Source organism: Euphorbia lathyris, chromosome 10 (assembly GCF_963576675.1).
Source record: "Euphorbia lathyris chromosome 10, ddEupLath1.1, whole genome shotgun sequence".
Lineage (NCBI taxonomy): Eukaryota > Viridiplantae > Streptophyta > Magnoliopsida > Malpighiales > Euphorbiaceae > Euphorbia > Euphorbia lathyris.
The window spans coordinates 22134468-22144723 of NC_088919.1; the positions used below are offsets into that span (position 1 = coordinate 22134468).

Consider the following 10256-nt stretch of genomic DNA (forward strand, 5'->3'; position numbering starts at 1 on the left):
CATCAATATTGCTACGAATTTATGCTATTTATAACTGTTTAGGAAGCTTTTACTCTCGAATATGTTTCTTTCTTGTAAGGTACATAAATATTTGGTAAAATCCAAATAGGAACGAAAAGAGCTCGAAAACAGAAGAAAAACCCTACAAAAGGAGTCGAAGACGACAGAAATTAATAACGTCAAATCGAGGACGCGAACGAAAGCAGAAGAACCAAAAAACGTTCCGTGCCGCGACCGCGGCCCCCAAATTCTCGATCGCGACACGCGTTCCCCAGCTTTTCCTTCCTTCGTTTGAAGAACAATTGATGTTCCCCCATTCTCGGTAGAGAATTTAATATTCTCGGTACGAGCAGGAGATTTTAGAAGCCTAGTTACACACTTTCGTTTTCGACGAAACGCGATCGTTCGGGTGGATAAAGACGTCCTTTCGCAACGGACACGATCATTCACAACGGACACGACACTTCAATCAAGACTCTTCAACATCTATAAATAAAGAGTTGATGGAGAGTTGAAGATATGTAGAAAAAAGAGATTAGTATAGAATTTATGCAGAAATTCCGAATCAAGTGATTCATAAGTTAGATTTCGATTCTGTAAAAAAGCAATATGTTGTACACACATTGTTTATTCAATAATAACAAGTTTAGTAGCGTTTAGACATTGTTCCAGTTTAGTTTTCATTTTGGTAGTAGACCGACCCAGTCTCTATTACGAAGATTCAACGAGAAGATTGAGTAGAGGATCCGCCCCTGAGCCTGACAAACTCTAACGAAACCCAAGGAAAGGATTGACAACCCGTTCACTTGCAAGTCGTCGAATGTTTCCATGCTCCATGTTCTCTGTAAACTTGTATCAATTTATATTTCATCTAATAAAGTCCGTTCTATTCGATAGATTTTTATGCAGCACTTATGGTAACCAATCCACTAAAGTGACTGCTGGTGTTTTCATTAAAATGTATTTAATTCAAAATCTTTACAAGGAAACTTTGTTGAACACTTAGGCAAATTATTATCTCGAAAGAGTTTTAATTTGATTAAGGGCAACTATCCCGAAAGGGTTTTGTCATGTTCAAAGCCAATTAATTAGAGGTTCTGTCATTTATTTCATCTTTATAATTCGTACAAAGTTTAAAGTTGTTTTCTTTGCTTAATGCAAACAAATACATCTGTTTACTTTTCTAAAAAGTACTAAAAGTTCCTATCTTGCAAATTCATTCTTAAATCAGAATATTTTCTAACGTTTTCATAATCTAACCTAATTCTCATTCTAGAAATTTCAAAACCAAAACCGATTAAACGATTTTCCCATATTATAAACCTTAAAGTAAATTTAACCGATTGTAGATAAGTTTTGTTAAAAAACGTTCCCTGTGGGATCGATATCTTTTATTACTACAAGCGTATACCGTGCACTTGCGGAAATCGCTCAATAAGTTTTTGGCGCCGTTGCCGGGGAACGCCAAAATTTTTGACAAAATTTTAAATTTTTCGTGTTTTATTACGAATCTAGGTTTATTCATACTTATTCAAACTTTTATATTTTATTTATTTTCAATTACTAACATATTTATTTTTCAAATTCTGTTTTGTAGGTAGTTTCGGTTCGTGCGAAATTTCAAGTTCATGCGCAGTTCTCGAAGTTCAGGCACGTCACCAGATCCTATTGACCCAGAAATTGAAAGAACTCTTAAAAAGAACAAGAAAGAAAAGAAAAACAAAAACAAAACCCCAAGAAAAACTAAAATTACCGAGCCAGAAGTTATGGCCACACTTATAGATTACGCTAGGCCAGGAGTGGCCGGTGTAACAAACAGTATAGTTAGACCCCAAATTAATGCACATCATTTTGAAATTAAGCATGCGTTGCTTAATATGTTGCAAAATAATGTAACGTTTTACGGGTTACCTAACGAAAATCCTAATACCCATTTGACAAATTTCTTAGAAATTTGTGACACTTTTAAAATTACTGATGTAACTGCAGAAGCAATCAAACTTCGCCTTTTTCCTTTTACTTTGAAGGATCGAGCCAAAGAATGGTTAACTTCTATGCCAGCCGCATCAATTGAGACTTGGGAGCAATTAGCCCAAGCATTTTTATCAAAAAATTTTCCTTTAGCAAAAACCGCAAGAGTCATTAAAGAGTTAACATCTTTTTCTCAAAATGATAATGAAACTCTTTATGAGGCTTGGGAACGTTTTAAAGAACTACAACTAGAGGTTCATTGGACGCTATGTCTGGAGGGTTATTCATGAAGAAAACATCTGCCCAAGCAAGAGAACTTTTGGAGGAAATGGCAATCAACAGCTGTATGTGGCCCGCGGAACGTGGACACGTACCATTAGCGAAACCATCATCCTCAACAACATCATCAGTTAAAGGTATAGTGAATCTTGATCCAGTAGCGATGTTGCAAGCCCAATTTTCTGCCTTATCGCACAAAATTGATAGGTTTATGGCACCGTGTGATTCTAATGGTAAGCCAATCCAAACGGATATGGACTACGAAGGTATGAGCGAAATTGAACAGGTAAATTTTGTCCAAGGGCAAAACCAAAATAATAACCCTTATTCCAATACATATAATCCTGGATGGAGAAATCATCCTAACTTTAATTGGAGAGATAATAATAATGCTAATGCTAATCAAAATCGTACTACTAATTATCAAAATCAATCAAGAGATACGATTAGCACTTTATCTTCTAAAATCGACAAATTTATTGATGCTATGAGCGGAAAAATAAGTAATCACGACGATGGTTTTAAACGGATCGAGAATAAATTCGATCAGCTTATTAAAAACCAATCATCTAGCATCCATAATTTGGAGATTCAAATTGGACAACTCGCTAAATCAATTCCATCCCGCAAAGAGGGAAGTCTTCCAAGCCATACGGAAGAAAATCCGAAAGAGCATGTTAAGGCTATCACTCTTCGTTAAGGGAAAAATTACTCAAGCCCGGAAATGCCCGGAAATTCGACCTTACCTGGAACTGATTTATCGAAGCCCAAAGAAGATACATTAAAACAAAAGGATGCACCAATTGACTCTAGTATAAAAACTTTTTGTACCCAAACCACCTTTTCCACACAAAGTCCGCAATAAGGACTATGACAAACAACTTTTAACATTTTTAGACAAACTTAAGAATTTGCATATTAATTTAACGTTTATGGATGCGATTACGCAAATTCCCAATTATGGTAAATTCCTCAAAGATTTAATTTCAAAGAAAATCAGTTGGGAAGGAATTTCATCCATTTCACTAACTGAAGATTGTAGTTCAATTGTGTCAAGTAATTTGCCCATAAAACTCAAGGATCTCGGATGTTTTACCATTCCGTGTAAATTGGGAGATATTGAATTTCCCAGTTGTCTCTGTGATTTAGGAGCAAGCATTAACTTGATGCCATTATCTATTTTTAATAAGTTAGGCTTAGAAGAAGACATCAAACGTACCAATATGGTTTTGCAATTAGCGGATCAAACCACTAAAAGACCATACGGTATAATTGAGGATGTTTTAGTTAAAGTTGACAAATTTATTTTTCCTACCGATTTCGTTATTTTAGATTTTGCTTATGACGTAAATTGTCCGTTAATCTTTGGTAGACCGTTCATGAACACGGGACATGCTCTAGTTGATGTGTCGGAAGGGAAAGTAGTTTTAAGAATAGGAGATGATAAGATTGAGTTTGATATGAATCAAGCGATGAAATATCCTATGGAGGATTTCGCTTGTATGAAACTTGATTTAATTGAAGAATGTGTAAATGACATTGTTCAAAAAGAAGAAATAATAGAACCTATAATGAGTGAGGAACTAGAAGATAAGGACCCAGAACCTTTGATTCGAGAAGATGGACCAGTTCCACCTTCAATTATAGTTCCACCTAAATTAGAACTTAAAGAATTACCAAGTCATTTGAGGTACGCTTTCTTAGGCGAAGGCGATTCTCTACCTATTATTATCTCTAACAAATTAACACAAGTCCAAGAAGAGAAATTGAAAGAAGTTGTTAGAAATAGGATAGGAAGTATGGGTTGGCAAATTTCAGACTTAAAAGGTATTAATCCGAGCATCGTAATGCACAGAATTCACTTAGAAGAAGATAAGCCACCTAAAGCGGATAGGCAAAGACGCCTAAATCCGAATATGAAAGAAGTAGTAAAAAATGAGATTACTAAACTTCTGGACAATGGAATCATCTACCCTATCTCGGATAGTGAATGGGTTAGTCCAATCCATTGTGTACCTAAAAAGGGAGGCATAACTATTGTAAGGAATGAAGAAGGTGAATTAATACCTACACGAACCACCACTGGTTGGAGGGTTTGTATAGATTATAGAAATTTAAATAAAGCAACTAGGAAAGATCATTTTCCTCTTCCTTTCATTGATCAAATGATCGAAAGGATAGCTGGTCACGCTTTCTACTGTTTTCTAGATGGTTACTCCGGATTCTTTCAAATATACATTTACCCGGATGACCAAGATAAAACAACCTTCACATGTCCTTACGGAACATTTGCATATAGGAGAATGCCCTTTGGTCTATGTAACGCACCTGCAACATTTCAACGTTGTATGACTGCAATTTTTAATGATTTCATTGAAGATATCATGGAAGTTTTTATGGACGATTTTTCAGTTTATGGAGATTCTTTTGATTCGTGCCTAGAAAACTTGGATAAAGTTTTGTCTAGGTGTGAAGAAACAAATTTGGTATTAAACTGGGAAAAATGTCATTTCATGGTTGACGAAGGAATTGTTTTAGGTCACAAAATATCTGAAAAAGGATTAGAAGTAGATAGAGCAAAAACCTCAGTAATAGAGAAACTACCCCCTCCAACTACTGTTAAGGGAGTAAGATCATTTTTAGGACATGCCGGTTTTTACAGAAGATTTATCAAGAATTTTTCTGTAATTTCCAAACTACTCACTAATCTACTCATGAAAGATTCTACCTTTGATTTTAATGAAGATTGCGTTAAAGCTTTCGAAACATTAAAAACAGCTTTAGTCAGTGCACCTGTTATTGCTAAACCCGATTGGGATTTACCATTTGAAATTATGTGTGATGCAAGTGACTTAGCTGTCGGATGTGTTTTAGGACAAAGGAAGGATAAGAAACTTCATGTCATTTATTATGCAAGTCACACACTTTCCGGTGCACAATTAAACTACACCACAACTGAGAAAGAAATGTTAGCTGTAGTTTTTGCATGTGATAAGTTTAGGTCATACTTGTTAGGTTCGAAAGTTATTATTTACACTGATCATGCAGCATTAAGATATTTATTTGCTAAAAAGGATGCAAAACCACGTCTAATTAGATGGGTTTTATTGTTACAAGAATTTGATATAGAAATAAAAGACAAAAAGGGAGTAGAAAACCTTGTCGCTGATCATCTATCGAGACTTGAAGATGAGAACGGTCCCATAGGTGAAACTAACGGTATACGAGATGATTTCCCTGATGAACATCTCTATCAAATGAAAAGCGTCATGTCACCCTGGTATGCAGATATTGCTAATTATCTTGCAGCCAATATTGTTCCGGAAGGATTAAATTTCCAACAAAAGAAGAAATTTTTCTTCGACATTAAACAGTACTTTTGGGAAGATCCTTTTTTGTTCAAAACTTATGGTGACGGGATAATTAGGAGATGCGTTGGTGAAAATGAATATGAATCCATAATGTCGGAATGCCATTCTAGCTCTTATGGAGGACATAATGGAGCTACCAAAACAGCAGCTAGAATATTTGAATGTGGTTTCTTTTGGCCTACGATGTTTAAAGACGTCCGTTCATTTATTACTCGTTGTGATAAGTGCCAAAGAACAGGAAATCTAGGAAGGAAAGATGAGATGCCCCTCACAACCATATTAGAAGTTGAAGTCTTCGATATGTGGGGAATAGATTTCATGGGACCTTTTCCCCCTTCTTTTGGTAAAACTTACATATTAGTTGCCGTTGATTATGTTTCAAAGTGGGTTGAAGCAATTGCAACCCCGACGAGCGATTCTAAAGTTGTCGTTAATTTTCTTGACGATATATTTTGTAGATTTGGTTGTCCAAGAGTCATCGTTAGTGATGGTGGTGCTCATTTTATAAACCGAAGTTTTGAAACGCTTATGAAAAAATATGGAGTACGCCACCGCGTATCAACGCCATACCATCCTCAGTCAAATGGTCAGGCGGAGATATCAAATAGAGAACTCAAATGGATTCTAGAGAAAACAGTTTCATCCTCAAGAAAAGATTGGTCTTGTAAACTAAATAATGCGTTATGGGCATACCGTACTGCATTTAAAACACCAATAGGAATGACTCCATACCGCTTAGTGTATGGAAAGGCATGTCATTTGCCTGTCGAATTAGAACATAAAGCCTATTGGGCTATTAGGGAACTTAACTTTGATTTACGACAAGCAGGTAAGAAATGTTTGCTCGATTTAAACGAGTTAGATGAGTTACGCCATCTATCTTACGAAAATGCAAAAATTTATAAAGAAAAAGTGAAAAAATGGCACGATGCCAAAATTAAAGTCAAACACTTTAATGTTGGGGATAAAGTGTTGTTATTTAATTCACGACTTCGTTTATTTCCAGGAAAACTTAAGTCCAGATGGATAGGACCATATTTAGTCGTCAAAACATTCGATTATGGTTCTTTAGAACTGGAAGGTCCAAACCGAATTCGTTTCAAAGTTAATGGTAATCGATGTAAAATCTATTACGAAAATATTTCACAAATAGAAATTCCGTTCGTAACAAGATTTTCTGACGTATAAATCACTCAGTTTTTCGATCACAGTCTATTTTGTTTTATTTCTTTTTATATTTTTGTTCATTTCATTTTATTTTATTTTATTTTTTTTATTTTATTTTATTTTTATTTTATTTTATTTTTATTTTTATTTTTCCACATGCAATTTTTTGTGATTAGATAACTTTATGTTATGATTTATATGCATAAAATATGTTTATTTCATGATTTTAGAATTAATTTTTGGAAATTAGATTGAAATTTAAGTTTCAGGCAATTCTCTGCCGAAAATTTGGAATTCTCTGCCGAGAATTCTATTTTTCAGATTTGTCCAAATAGGTTAGATTTTCTCTGAACTTACCGAGAATAATAAATTCTCTACCGTGAATCAGGACATGGCTTACGACGCCTGATTTCCGCAAGGAAATCAGCGTGTCGCGACCGCGAATTCGGAATTCTCGATCGCGACACACGAAATTCCTGCACACTCAGGTCTGAACCAACCTAAACCTTTCGACAAACCTCTTGACAACTGAAACCTTAAGTTTCTTCATTCCCGAAAGGTGTCATTTTATACCTTTTCATGATTAAAACATCACCTCTTTTCATCTAAAACTCTTATAAATTAATCCTAGAGGATTCAAGTTCTGTTACAATTCTTTTCATCTTTATCAGACCTCTGATTTCTTCAAAACACCATTTTTCATTTAGTAACAGAAACTTTGTTTCCTTCAAACCACCACCATGCCTACCAAATACAAACCTTCAAGGTACAATGCTGCCTCAAGCAACAAACGCCCAGACTTATCCAAGCGATATGGGGCGCCTTTTCCTATCTTCAATCACGATGAAGGTAGACGTTATTGGAATCACCGTTACAAATTCTTCACCGGAATGTTGTATATGGATGAATTTCTTAACAGCCAATTAGGCATTACTGATGACATGAGCCGCTATATGGAACGCCTAAGGTGGATAAAATTCGCCCAAATGCGATTTCCAATAATAGGCGACTGGATACTCGAATTCTTCTATACCGTGCGTTTCACTAATAAACGACGAGTACGTCTCAGTTTTCATCGGGAAGGCGAAATCTTTACTTTCGGCTATCCTGAGTTGCATGCTTGGTTTGGTTTTCCCCCGAGGGATACAATCAAACGTCATCCTGGACGAGACATGACATCCTCGGACATTTGGAGAATGCTCACTGGATTCTGGCGATTCAATTCAAAACTCGCCTATAATCACTCTTTTCGCTCCAACTCCATGCTGTATCTGCACAAATTCCTGTGTCACAGTTTATTCGGTCGCACATTCAGTAGTGTGGTCCGTGACACAGATCTTTATGTCCTTAGAGATATATTCCAGGGAAATGCAGTAGATTCTTCAAAGATTCTGATGGAGGGTCTTGTCGCCGCTTCTCGATCCAAGGATAAGAAGATTGGGTTCGGCAATATAATCTGTGGAATAATTCTCGGTACAAAGGGTACCATTGATGTTCCCTGGAGTGATGATGAATTCTTCCCGATAATTGACTATGAGTTTCTCGAGCACGAAGGACTTGTAAAACGTGTCTTTCGAGCAGGGCCTCACTTTCTGTCTGCACCGGAACGTGAAACTTTCATGCAGTTTCAAATTGATCGTATTAAGGCCAAAAATATCCCACTTGATAGGGATGAGTATATAGAATAGTTTAGGTTTATAGTTATTTTTCTTTTTGTAAATATTTGTGTGTTTTTGTATTATTTGGTTTCATTCTTTGTTTTTAGGCTTAATAGGCACCCAACCCCCTAAACTTGTAACTTTTTTTCATCTGGCCCCCTCAACTTAGGGGACAACCTCTCAACCCCCTTAACTCTCCAAAAACATCACATACAACCCCTTAAACTTGTAACATTTTTTCACCTGCCCCCCTCAACTTAGGGGACAACCTCTCAACCCCCTTAACTCTCCAAAAACATCACATACATCCCCTTACATCCCTATATCCGGTCAAAATATTGAGCCGTGTAGAAAACGCGCTTGACTGTTGACCACACCAATGCCACGTGTCATTTTTTTCTTAAATTTTTCCATGTAAATCCAGTAAATTACCCCATAATGTGGGCATCCATAGAGTCTTCTTCCTTGATTTGCAGGTTTCCATGAAACCTTAAGTACAACATATTCACCATAAAAACATGATTCATGAGTACCCACCATGAAATCGGTTTCAAGAACAACACAAGCCCTAACCTAATTGACAAAAAAAAAGAATTGTCTCGGAAGAAGAAAGAGGCAAACCAGAAGAAGGTAGAGGAGGAATAAAGGAGATGAATACTTACTGTTGAACTAGAATCGGAGACCGATCGGAGACAGAAAAGAGGTGAATCGAAGGAATCGGAAAAGAGGAAGGAAGGATTTCTGAGAAGAAGAACGTTAGGGATTTAAGAAGAAAGGGGATTTCTTTACCGTTTAAGTTTCTAAAGCCAACCTTCACGCGCTTTCTAATGAGTGCAATCCAAACTTATTCCATGTCAGAGCCACGTAGGCGTTAAGGGGATATATGTGATGTTTTTAGAGAGTTGAAGGGGTTGAGGGGTTGTCCCCTAAGTTGAGAGGGTCAGGTGAAAAAAAGTTGCAAGTTTAAGGGGTTGTATGTGATGTTTTTGGAGAGTTAAGGGGGTTGAGAGGTTGTCCCCTAAGTTGAGGGGGTCAGGTGAAAAAAAGTTACAAGTTTAGGGGGCTGGGTGCCTATTAAGCCTTGTTTTTATAATTTTTGTTTTATTCAATAAAGTTCTATTTTATTTTAGTTCATTTATTAATTTTACAAAGGTTAGATATATGTTTGATTACATTTCTTATATAATCATGGTTAAATCTATATAAAATCTATAATATTGAACAAATCATGGTTTTCTTAATTAACACATATATTCACACTTAATCCAATTTTCACAAACTTCATTCATTGAGTTTAAAACATTAATTCATTCAATTGACTAAATTCCTATAATTAATATATATTTATATGCACTTATTATGCACTTAATATGATTCTCTTAACTTATATGCATCAATGACATTTAAGTTTCATTAATTATTCATAAACCAATTTATTACACTTTAATTCAATTTATTAAGGTTAAACCTTTGGTTTTTCTTGCAATTAATGTCATTTATTTTAGTTTTTAAGTGCATGAACACTTTATATTAAGTTCATGAACCAAATCATCAACAAAATTGCACAAACCATGTCAATAGGCACCCAAATAGGCCATTTTGACCAATTCTCTACCGAGAATTAATAATTCTCGGTATGAGCAGCAACAATGGACGAATTTCAGGGGCAAAATTCCCTGAAAATCGCGTGTCGCGGCCGCGGCTTTGCTATTCGCGGTCGCGACACGCGTAATTTATGCCCTTTTGATTCCGATTTTGTCAATATTTTTGCCTATTCCTATTCCTATTCTACCTATACAATCACCTAATC

The 10256-nt window shown here is 35.9% G+C and overlaps 1 non-coding gene across 1 annotated transcript; it reads right to left on the reverse strand.

Annotated features, from left to right (window-relative positions):
* Positions 1 to 2135: 2135 nt before the first annotated feature.
* Positions 2136 to 2241, reverse strand: LOC136210181 (small nucleolar RNA R71). The gene has a single exon (XR_010677892.1). It is a non-coding gene; the product is annotated as a small nucleolar RNA R71 (small nucleolar RNA).
* Between the last annotated feature and the right edge of the window lie 8015 nt (positions 2242 to 10256).